Source organism: Phyllobates terribilis, unplaced genomic scaffold (genome assembly GCF_046119375.1).
Source record: "Phyllobates terribilis strain yellow unplaced genomic scaffold, ASM4611937v1 Scaffold_43__1_contigs__length_10536358, whole genome shotgun sequence".
Taxonomy (NCBI): domain Eukaryota; kingdom Metazoa; phylum Chordata; class Amphibia; order Anura; family Dendrobatidae; genus Phyllobates; species Phyllobates terribilis.
The window spans coordinates 9,811,058-9,824,235 of NW_027362803.1; positions in this window are offsets into that span (position 1 = coordinate 9,811,058).

Here is a 13,178-nt window from a genome sequence, read left to right on the forward strand (position 1 = left end):
GTATCCGCTCCCACTTATTCCCGATCTCTTTAATCAGATCGCGGGCGCCAAATGGTTCTCTAAGTTGGATCTCAGGGGGGCGTACAATCTGATTAGGATGAAGGAGGGGGATGAGTGGAAGACGGCGTTTAACACTCCGGAGGGGCATTATGAGAACCTTGTCATGCCATTCGGTCTGACTAATGCCCCGGCGGTGTTTCAACACTTTGTTAATGACATTTTTCGCCGCCTGGTGGGACAGTTTGTTGTCATATATCTGGATGATATCTTAATTTACTCGCCGGATCTGGTGTCTCATCAGGAGCACGTTAGGCAGGTGTTACAGATCTTGCGGGATAATAAACTGTATGCCAAGTGGGAAAAGTGTGTGTTCGCCGTACAGGAACTCCAGTTTTTAGGCTTTCTGGTTTCAGCGTCCGGTTTTCGTATGGACCCTGGGAAAGTGCGGGCAGTTCTTGAGTGGGATCGGCCAGAGAATCTTAAGGCACTACAACGTTTCCTGGGGTTTGCTAATTATTACCGGAAGTTCATTCGTAATTTCTCGTCCTTGGTTAAGCCTCTCACTGACATGACTAAAAAGGGGACGGATTTTTCTAGGTGGTCTAACAAGGCTTGTCAAGCATTCTCCTCTTTGAAAAAATGTTTTGCCTCGGCACCCATACTCATTCAACCTGATGCGTCTCAGCCATTCATTGTAGAGGTAGACGCTTCCGAGGTAGGGGTGGGAGCAGTATTGTCACAGGGTTCGTCCCCTGGTAAGTGGCATCCGTGCGCCTTTTTCTCTAAAAAATTGTCGTCCGCTGAGAGGAATTACGATGTCGGCAATAGGGAACTCTTGGCCATTAAGTTAGCTTTTGAGGAGTGGCGCCATTTTTTGGAGGGGGCAGTTCATCCGGTCACCGTCATCACCGATCACAAGAACCTGCTATATCTGGAGTCCGCGAAACGTCTGAATCCCAGACAAGCTAGGTGGTCTTTGTTTTTTACCAGGTTTAATTTTGTCATTACATATCGTCCTGGGTCAAAAAATGTAAAGGCGGATGCCTTATCTCGTAGTTTCCCGGGGGCCGGGAATACGGACGACCCGATTCCTATCCTTCAGGAGGGGGTGGTGGTTTCGGCAGTATGCTCTGAGCTTGAGGAGGAGGTATTGGAGGCTCAGGGGGACGCCCCTGTTGGACCTCCGGGGAGGCTGTTTGTTCCAGATCAGTTGCGACAAAAGGTGATCGAGGCACACCATAACTCAGTTTTTGCAGGACACCCGGGGAGTAAAGCAACTGTGGATCTCCTCTCGCGTCGGTTTTGGTGGCCAAACTTACATAAGGAGGTGGTAACTTTTGTCGCGTCCTGTGGGGTTTGTGCGCGCTCTAAGACCTCACATACCCGTCCGTCTGGGGCCCTCTTACCTTTGAAGATCCCGGAGCGTCCTTGGACTCATCTGTCTATGGACTTTATTACGGACCTCCCTCCGTCTTCGGGAAAAACGGTCATACTCGTTGTAGTGGACAGGTTCAGCAAGATGGCACATTTTATCGCTCTTCCGGCTCTCCCTAATGCTAAAACTCTTGCGCAGGTGTTCATTGGGGAGATTGTGAGGCTTCACGGGGTACCCTCCGAGGTGGTGTCTGATCGGGGGTCTCAGTTTGTGTCTAAGTTCTGGAAGGCGTTTTGTGCACGGCGGGGGATGCAGTTGTCATTCTCATCGGCTTTTCATCCTTAGACCAATGGTCAGACGGAACGTATGAACCAGAGCTTGGAGACATATCTCCGGTGTTTTGTGTCAGAGAACCAGGAGGACTGGGCTTCTTTCTTACCTCTGGCAGAGTTTGCTCTTAATAATAGGCGGAGCGAGTCCACTGGTAAGTCCCCGTTTTTTGGGGCATATGGTTTTCACCCCCAGTTTTGTACTTTCAGTAGGGGGGGCTCTTCGGGGGTTCCTGAGGAGGAACGATTTTCCTCATCACTCGCTTCAGTATGGAGAGGGGTGCTGAAGAATCTGAATACTATGGGGAACCGATACAAACGTATGGCTGATAGGTCCGGACCAGACACTCTCCTCCTAAGTGTGAACGATCGGGTATGGTTGTCTACCAGGAATATTAAACTTAAGGTTCCCTCCTGGAAACTGGGTCCCAGGTTCATCGGGCCGTACAGAATCAGTTCTATTATTAATCCGGTGGCATTCCGTCTTGACCTCCCCCCTACGTTTAAAATTCACAACGTGTTTCACAGATCATTGCTTAAGAGGTATGTGGCGCCGGTGGTACCGTCACCTTTACCTCCCCCTCCAGTGGTTGTCAATGGTAACTTGGAGTTCCAGGTATCGAGGGTCATTGATTCACGCTTTAATCGCCGGTCCCTTCATTGGAAGGGGTATGGTCCTGAGGAGAGGATGTGGGTTCCTGCGTCGGATATTAACGCAGACCGATTAGTTCGGGCCTTCCACACGACTCACCCGGATAAACCTGACCCTGAGGGTCCGGAGGCCCCTCGTAGAAGGGGGGGTACTGTCACGGGTGTGTTGCCACGAAGATCGTCACGAGTACACAGCCTGACTTCTCGCAGCTGACTTGTTGGTGCTTTGTGTTTCTCGGCAGTGAGGGAGTTAATTCTCTCTCTCTCTGGGCTAGATGAGGTCCAGCCTCGCCCAGCTGCAATCAATACTTCTGTAGTGAGACTCCTTCATATACCTGCTGGTCTGTTTGGGAGGTGTCGGTGAAAGCATTTCATTCAGACTGACAGAGCGGATCGTGGTGTTTGGAGTTGCTGAGATAAGTGTATTTGGAAGTGTTTTTTCCCTTTCCTCGCTTTATCATTTATCTCCTTTCCCGTTGGTTTTCCCTCTGTTGTAGTTGAGTAGTTTTGTATGCAAGGTGGTTTTGGTTTTTCCCTTGTACTGTCTCGTTCGTCTAAGTACTGTGTTTGGGCATATTATTTCTTGTTCCCTTTGGTTGTGATCGGGGTCCTTCTCAGGACTAGATTACTGAGGTGCAGGGATCTTCAGGAGGTAGGGGTTACGCTGGCGGCCTGGACCTCTGTACCTTTAACGGTACCTCCAGGTTGAGGGATTAGTCAGGGCCCCAGCTTAGGGTCAGCTTAGGCCCCCTACCTCCAGTATACAGAGACAGCGTGACACGTGCATGCCGCATGTATTGTGGGCCCCAAATTCATGCTGCATGTCATGAGGGCCCTGCATGCATGCCGCATGTCATGGGGGCCCCGCAGGCATTCCACATGTCATGGGGGGCCCAAATGCATGCCGCATGTCATGGGGTCCCCACGTGCATGCCGCATGTCATGGGGTCCCCACGTGCATGCCGCATGTAATGGGGGATTCAAATGCATGCCGCATGTCATGGGGGTCCCACGTGCATGCCGCATGTCATGGGGGCCATAAATGCATGCTGCATGTCATGGGGGCCCAACGTGCATGCCGCATGTATTGGGGGCCCCAAATTCATGCCGCATGTCATGGGGGCCCCGCAGGCATTACGCATGTCATGGGGGCCCCAAATGCATGCCGCATGTCATGGGGGCCCCACGTGCATGCCGCATGCCATGGGGGCACCAAATGCATGCCGCAAGTCATAGTGGCCCCAAATGCATGCTGCATGTCATGACGGGCCCACGTGCATGCCGCATGTCATGGGGGCCCCAAATGCATGGCTCAACTCATGGGGGCCCCAAATGCATGCCACATATCATGGGGGCCCCACGTGCATGCTGCATATATTGGGGGCCCCAAATGCATGCCACATATCATGGGGGCTCCACGTGCATGCTGCATGTCATTGGGGCCCCACGTGCTTGCCGCATGTCATGGGGCCCCACGTGCATGCCTCATGTCACGGGGGCCACAAATGTATGCCGCATGTCATGGGGGCCCCACGTGCATGCCGCATGTCATGGGGCCCCCACATGCATGCCACATTTCATGGGGGACCCAAATGCATGCATGCCGCATGTCATTGGGGCCCCAAATGCATGCCGCATGTCATAGTGGCTCCAAATGCATGCCGCAAGTCATGGGTGCCCCACATGCATGCCGCATGTCATCGGGCCCACAAATGTATGCCGCATGTCATGGGGGCCCCACGTGCATGCCGCATGTCATGGGGCCCCCCAAATGCATGCCGCATGTCATAGGGGTCCCACATGCATGCCACATGTCATGGGGGCCCCAAATGAATGTCGCATGTCAAGGGGGACCCACATGCATGCTGCATGTCATGGAGGCCCCCAAATGCATGCAGCATGTCTTGAGGCCCACAAATGAATGCCGCATGTCATAGGGGCCCCACATGCATAGCGCATGTCATGGGGGACCCAAATGCATGACTCATGTCATGGGGGCCCCACGTGCATGTTGCATGTCATGGGGGATCCAAACTCATGCTGCATGTCATTGGGGCCCCAAGCGTATGCCGCATGTCATGGAGGCCCCATGTGCATGCCACATGTAATGGGGGCCACAAATGCATGCGGCATGTCATAGGGGCCCCACATGCATGGCGCATTTCATGGGGGCCCCACTTGCATGCAGCATGTAATGGGGGATCCAAATGCATGCTGCACGTCATGGGGGCTCCACGTGCATGCCGCATGTCATGGGGGCCCCGCAGGCATTCCACATGTCATGGGGGCCCCAAATAAATGCTGCATTTCATGGGGGCCCCACGTGCATTCCGCATGTCATGGGGGCCATAAATGCATGCCGCATGTCATGGGGGCCCAACGTGCTGTCACGGGTGTGTTGCCACGAAGATCGTCACGAGTACACAGCCTGACTTCTCGCAGCTGACTTGTTGGTGCTTTGTGTTTCTCGGCAGTGAGGGAGTTAATTCTCTCTCTCTCTGGGCTAGATGAGGTCCAGCCTCGCCCAGCTGCAATCAATACTTCTGTAGTGAGACTCCTTCATATACCTGCTGGTCTGTTTGGGAGGTGTCGGTGAAAGCATTTCATTCAGACTGACAGAGCGGATCGTGGTGTTTGGAGTTGCTGAGATAAGTGTATTTGGAAGTGTTTTTTCCCTTTCCTCGCTTTATCATTTATCTCCTTTCCCGTTGGTTTTCCCTCTGTTGTAGTTGAGTAGTTTTGTATGCAAGGTGGTTTTGGTTTTTCCCTTGTACTGTCTCGTTCGTCTAAGTACTGTGTTTGGGCATATTATTTCTTGTTCCCTTTGGTTGTGATCGGGGTCCTTCTCAGGACTAGATTACTGAGGTGCAGGGATCTTCAGGAGGTAGGGGTTACGCTGGCGGCCTGGACCTCTGTACCTTTAACAGTACCTCCAGGTTGAGGGATTAGTCAGGGCCCCAGCTTAGGGTCAGCTTAGGCCCCCTACCTTCAGTATACAGAGACAGCGTGACACGTGTATGCCGCATGTATTGTGGGCCCCAAATTCATGCTGCATGTCATGAGGGCCCTGCATGCATGCCGCATGTCATGGGGGCCCCGCAGGCATTCCGCATGTCATGGGGGGCCCAAATGCATGCCGCATGTCATGGGGTCCCCACGTGCATGCCGCATGTCATGGGGGCCATAAATGCATGCTGCATGTCATGGGGGTCCCACGTGCATGACGCATGTAATGGGGGCCATAAATGCATGCTGCATGTCATGGGGGCCCAACGTGCATGCCGCATGTATTGGGGGCCCCAAATTCATGCCGCATGTCATGGGGGCCCCGCAGGCATTCCGCATGTCATAGTGGCCCCAAATGCATGCTGCATGTCATGACGGGCCCACGTGCATGCCGCATGTCATGGGGGCCCCAAATGCATGGCTCAAGTCATGGGGGCCCCAAATGCATGCCACATATCATGGGGGCCCCACGTGCATGCTGCATATATTGGGGGCCCCAAATGCATGCCACATGTCATGAGGGCCCCGCTTGCATGCCGCATGTCATTGGGGCCCCGCAGGCATTCCGCATGTCATGGGGGCCTCACGTGCATTCCGCATGTCATTGGGGCCCCACGTGCTTGCCGCATGTCATGGGGCCCCACGTGTATGCCTCATGTCATGGGGGCCACAAATGTATGCCGCATGTCATGGGGGCCCACATGCATGCCGCATGTTATGGGGGCACCACTTGCATGCAGCATGTAATGGGGGATCCAAATGCATGACGCATGTCAAGGGGGCCCCACATGCATGCCGCATGTCATGGGGACCCACATACATGCCGCATGTCATGGAGGCCCACATGACATGCGACAAGCATTTGGGCCCCACATGCATGCCGCATGCCACGGGGCCCCCAAATGCTTGCCGCATGTCATGGGGGCCTAAATGCTTGCCGCATGTCACGGGGGCCATAAATGGATGCCGCATGTCATGGGAGCCCCACATGCATGCCACATGTCATGGGGGATTCAAATGCATGCCGCATGTCATGGGGGCCCCAAATGCATGCCTCAAGTCATGGGGGCCCCACATGCATGCCGCATGTCATGGGGCCCCACATGCGTGCCGCATGTCATGGGGTCCCCACATGCATGCCGCATGTCATGGGGGCTCAAATGCTTGCCGCATGTCATGGGGGCCATAAATGCATGCCGCATGTCATGGGGGCCCAACAAGCATGCCGCATGTATTGGGGGCCCCAAATTCATGCAGCATGTCATAGGGGCCCCACATGCATGGCGCATTTCATGGGGGCCCCGCAGGCATTCCACATGTCATGGGGGCCCCAAATAAATTCTGCATTTCATGGGGGCCCCACGTGCATGCCGCATGTCATGGGGCCCCCCAAATGGATGCCGCATGTCATAGGGGCCCCACATGCATGCCGCATATCATGGGGGCCCCAAATGCATGCAGCATGTCATAGTGGCCCCACGTGCATACCACATGTCATGGGGGGCCCACATGCATGCCGCATGTCATGGGGGCCCAAATGCATGACGCATGTCATGGATGCTCCACGTGCATGCCGCATGTAATGGGGCCCCCAAATTCATGTCGCATGTCATAGGGGCCCCACGTGCATTCCGCATGTCATGGGGGCCCCAAATGCATGCTGCATGTCATGGGGGCCCCACGTGTATGCCGCATGTCTTGGGGCCCACAAATGCATGCCGCATGTCATAGGGGCCCCACATGCATGGCGCATTTCATGGGGGCCCTACACGCATGCCGCATGTCATGGGGGCCCCAAATGCATGCCGCATGTCATGGGGGCCCCAAATGCATGCCTCATGTCATGGGGGCCCCAAATGCATGCCGCATGTCATAGTGGTTTCCAAATGCATGCTGCATGTCATGAGGGGCCCACGTGCATGCCGCAAGTCATGGGGGCCCCAAATGCATGCCACATATCATGGGGGCCCCACGTGCATGCTGCTTATATTGGGGGCCCCAAATGCATGGCACATGTCATGAGGGCCCCGCTTGCATGCCGCATGTCATTGGGGCCCCGCAGGCATTCCGCATGTCATGGGGGCCTCACGTGCATTCCACATGTCATGGGGGCCCCACGTACATGCTGCATGTCATGGGGCCCCACGTGCTTGCCGCATGTCATGGGGCCCCCCAAATGCAGGCCGCATGTCACGGGGTCCCAAATGCATGCCGCATGTCATGGGGGCCCCAAATGCATGCCGCATGTCATAGTGGCCAAAAATACATGCTGCATGTCATGAGGGCCCCACGTGCATGCCGCATGTCATAGGGGCCCCACGTGCATGCCGCATGTCATGGGGGCCCCAAATGCATGCCGCATGTCATGGGGGCCCCAAATGCATGCCGCATGTCATGGGGGCCCCAAATGCATGCCGCATGTCATGGGGGCCCCAAATGCATGCCGCATGTCATGGGGGCCCCAAATGCATGCCGCATGTCATGGGGGCCCCAAATGCATGCCGCATGTCATGGGGGCCCCACGTGCATGCCGCATGTCATGGGGCCCCACGTGCATGCCGCATGTCATGGGGGCCCCACGTGCATGCCGCATGTCATGGGGGCCCCAAATGCATGCCACATATCATGGGGGCCCCACGTGCATGCTGCATATATTGGGGGCCCCAAATGCATGCCACATGTCATGAGGGCCCCGCTTGCATGCCGCATGTCATTGGGGCCCCGCAGGCATTCCGCATGTCATGGGGGCCTCACGTGCATTCCGCATGTCATTGGGGCCACAAATATGTGCCCCATGTCATGGGGGCCCCACATGCCTGCCATGTGTCATGGGGTCCCCACATGCATTCCGCATGTCATGAGGGCCCCACATGCATGCTGCATTTCATGGGGTCCCAAATGCATGCCCCATGTCATGGGGGGGCCCACGTGCATGCCACAAGTCATGGGGTCCCCAAATGCATGCCTCATGTCATGGGGTCCCTAAATGTATGCCGCATGTTAAGGGGGCCCCAAATGTATGCCGCATGTCATGGGGGCGCCACGTACATGACGCATGTCATGGGGGCCCCAAATACGTGCTGCATGTCATGAGGGCCCCACATGCATGGCGCATGTCATGGGGGCCCCAAAGGCATGCCGCATGTCATGGGGGCCACAAATATGTGCCGCATGTCATGGGGGCCCAACGTGCATGCCGCATGTCTTGGGGCCCCAAATATTTGCCGCAAGTTGTGGGAGCCCCACATGCATGCCACGTGTCATGGGGTCCCCACGTGCATTCCGCATGTCATGGGGTCCCCACGTGCATTCCGCATGTCATGGGGTCCCCACGTGCATTCCGCATGTCATGGGGTCCCCACGTGCATGTCGCATTTCATGGGGGCCCCAAATGTATGCCGCATGTCATGGGGGCCCCAAATGCATGCCGCATGTCATGGGGGCCCCAAATGTATGCCGCATGTCATGGGGGCCCCAAATACATGCCGCATGTCATGGGGGCCCCCGTGCGTGCCGCATGTCATGGGGGCGACAAATACATGTCGCATGTTTTGGGGCCCCCAAATACGTGCCGCATGTCATGGGGGCCCCACGTGCTTGCCGCATGTTATGGAATCCCCAAATGCATGCCGCCTGTCATGGGGGCCCCACGAGCATGCCGCATTTCCTTGGGGACCCTAAATGCATGCTACATGTCAGGGGCTCCAAATGCTTGCTGCATGTCATGGAAGCCCCAAATACATGCCGCTTGTAATGGGGGCGCCAAATGCATGGCGCATGTCATAGGGGCCCCACATGCATGCCACATATCATGAGGGCAACACGTGCATGCCACATGTAATGGGGGCCCCACATGCAAGCTGGGTGTTATTGGGGCACAAATGCATGGCGCATGTCATGGGGGCCCCAAATGCATGCCGCATGTCAAGGGGGCCCCAAATTTTTGCCTCATGTCATCGGGGCCCCACATGCATGCTGGTTGTCATGGGGGCCCAAATGCATGCAGCATGTCATGGGGGCCCATGTGCATGCCGCATGTCATGGGGGACCAAATGCATGGCGCATGTTATGGGGGCCCCACGTGCATGCCGCTTGTCTTAGGGGCCCCAAGTACGTGCCGCATAATGGGGTCCCACATGCATGGTGCGTGTCATGGGGGCCCCACATGCATGCCGCATGTCATGACATGCGGCATGCATGTGGGACCCCCATGACACGTGGCATGCATGTGGCCCCCAAATTCATGCTGCATGTCATGGGGGCCCCAATTGCATGACCCATGTTATGGAGGCTGCACATGCATGCCACATTTCATGGGGGCCACAAATGCATGCCGCATGTCATTTGGGCCCCAAAAGTATGCTGCATATCATGGGGGGCCCCAAATACGTGCCGCATGTCATGGGGGCCCCAAATGCATGCCGCATGTTATGGGGGCCACAAATATGTGCTGCATGTCATGTGGGCCCCAAATATGTGCCAAATGTCAAGAGGGTCCCACATGAATGTCGCGTGTCATGGGAGCCCCAAATGCTTGCCGCATGTCATTTCGTCCCCACATGCATGCCACAGGTCATGGGGGCCCCACATACATGCCGTGTGTCATGGGAGCCCCAAATGCATGCCCCCTTTCATGGGGGCACCACGTGCATGCCGCATGTCATGGGGGCCCCAAATGCATACCGCATGTCATGGGGGCCCCAAATGCATGCCGCATGTTATGGGGGCCCTAAATGTATGCGGCATGTCATGGCAGCCCCAATACATGCCACATGTCATGGGGGCCCCACGTGCATGCCGCATGTCATGGGTGCCCCACATGCATACCTCATGTCATGGCGTCCCCAAAGGCATGCCTCATGTCATGGCGTCCCCAAAGGCATGCCTCATGTCATGGGGGCCCCACATGCATGCCACATGTCATAGTGGCCCCACATGCATGCCACGTGTCAAGGGAGCCCCAAATGAATGTCGCATGTCATGGGGACCCACATGCATGCCGCATGTCATGGGGACCCACATGCATGCAGCATGTCATGGAGGCCCCAAATGCATGCCGCATGCCATGGCCCCCCAAATGCATGCCGCATGCAATGGGGGCCCCACATGCTTGCCGCATGTCATGGGGGCCCAAATGCTTGCCACATGTCATGGGGGCCATAAATGCATGCCGCATGTCTCAGGTACCCAAAATGCATGCAGCATGTTATGCATGCCCCAAATGCATGCCGCATGTCATGGGAGTCCAAATGCATGCCGCATGTCATGGGGGCCCCACATGCATGCCGCATGTCATCGGGGGCCCCACATGCATGCCGCATGTCATGGGGGCCCCACATGCATGCCGCATGTCATGGGGGCCCCACATGCATGCCGCATGTCATGGGGGCCCCACATGCATGCCGCATGTCATGGGGGCCCCACATGCATGCCGCATGTCATGGGGGCCCCACATGCATGCCGCATGTCATGGGGGCCCCACATGCATGCCGCATGTCATGGGGGCCCCACATGCATGCCGCATGTCATGGGGGCCCCACATGCATGCCGCATGTCATGGGGGCCCCACATGCATGCCGCATGTCATGGGGGCCCCACATGCATTCCGCATGTCATGAGGGCCCCACATGCATGCTGCATTTCATGGGGTCCCAAATGCATGCCGCCTGTCATGGGGGCCCCACGAGCATGCCGCATTTCCTTGGGGACCCTAAATGCATGCTACATGTCAGGGGCTCCAAATGCTTGCTGCATGTCATGGAAGCCCCAAATACATGCCGCTTGTAATGGGGGCGCCAAATGCATGGCGCATGTCATAGGGGCCCCACATGCATGCCACATATCATGAGGGCAACACGTGCATGCCGCATGTCATGGGGGCCCCACATGCAAGCTGGGTGTTATTGGGGCACAAATGCATGCCGCATGTCATGGGGGCCCCACATACATGGCGCATGTCATGGGGGCCCCAAATGCATGCCGCATGTCAAGGGGGCCCCAAATTTTTGCCTCATGTCATCGGGGCCCCACATGCATGCTGGTTGTCATGGGGGCCCAAATGCATGCCGCATGTCATGGGGGCCCATGTGCATGCCGCTTGTCTTAGGGGCCCCAAGTACGTGCCGCATAATGGGGTCCCACATGCATGGTGCGTGTCATGGGGGCCCCACATGCATGCCGCATGTCATGACATGCGGCATGCATGTGGGACCCCCATGACACGTGGCATGCATGTGGCCCCCAAATTCATGCTGCATGTCATGGGGGCCCCAATTGCATGACCCATGTTATGGAGGCTGCACATGCATGCCACATTTCATGGGGGCCACAAATGCATGCCGCATGTCATTTGGGCCCCAAAAGTATGCTGCATATCATGGGGGGCCCCAAATACGTGCCGCATGTCATGAGGGCCCCACATGCATGGCGCATGTCATGGGGGCCCCAAATGCATGCCGCATGTTATGGGGGCCGCAAATATGTGCTGCATGTCATGTGGGCCCCAAATATGTGCCAAATGTCAAGAGGGTCCCACATGAATGTCGCGTGTCATGGGAGCCCCAAATGCTTGCCGCATGTCATTTCGTCCCCACACGCATGCCACAGGTCATGGGGGCCCCACATACATGCCGTGTGTCATGGGAGCCCCAAATGCATGCCCTCTTTCATGGGGGCACCACGTGCATGCCGCATGTCATGGGGGCCCCAAATGCATACCGCATGTTATGGGGGCCCCAAATGCATGCCGCATGTTATGGGGGCCCTAAATGTATGCCGCATGTCATGGCAGCCCCAATACGTGCCGCATGTCATGGGGGCCCCACGTGCATGCCGCATGTCATGGGTGCCCCACATGCATGCCTCATGTCATGGGGGCTCCAAATGCATGCCTCATGTCATGGCGTCCCCAAAGGCATGCCTCATGTCATGGGGGCCCCACATGCATGCCACATGTCATAGTGGCCCCACATGCATGCCACGTGTCAAGGGAGCCCCAAATGAATGTCGCATGTCATGGGGACCCACGTGCATGCCGCATGTCATGGGGACCCACATGCATGCAGCATGTCATGGAGGCCCCATGACATGCGACAAGCATTTGGGCCCCAAATGCATGCCGCATGCCATGGGCCCCCCAAATGCATGCCGCATGCCATGGGGGCCCCACATGCATGCCGCATGTCATGGGGGCCCAAATGCTTGCCACATGTCATGGGGGCCATAAATGCATGCCGCATGTCTCAGGTACCCAAAATGCATGCAGCATGTTATGCATGCCGCATGTCATCGGGGCCCCACATGCATGCCGCATGTCATCGGGGCCCCACATGCATGCCGCATGTCATCGGGGCCCCACATGCATGCCGCATGTCATCGGGGCCCCACATGCATGCCGCATGTCATCGGGGCCCCACATGCATGCCGCATGTCATCGGGGCCCCACATGCATGCCGCATGTCATCGGGGCCCCACATGCATGCCGCATGTCATCGGGGCCCCACATGCATGCCGCATGTCATCGGGGCCCCACATGCATGCCGCATGTCATCGGGGCCCCACATGCATGCCGCATGTCATCGGGGCCCCACATGCATGCCGCATGTCATCGGGGCCCCACATGCATGCCGCATGTCATCGGGGCCCCACATGCATGCCGCATGTCATCGGGGCCCCACATGCATGCCGCATGTCATGGGGGATCCAAACTCATGCTGCATGTCATTGGGGCCCCAAACGTATGCCGCATGTCATGGAGGCCCCATGTGCATGCCACATGTAATGGGGCCCCCAAATGCATGCCGCAAGTCATGAGGGCC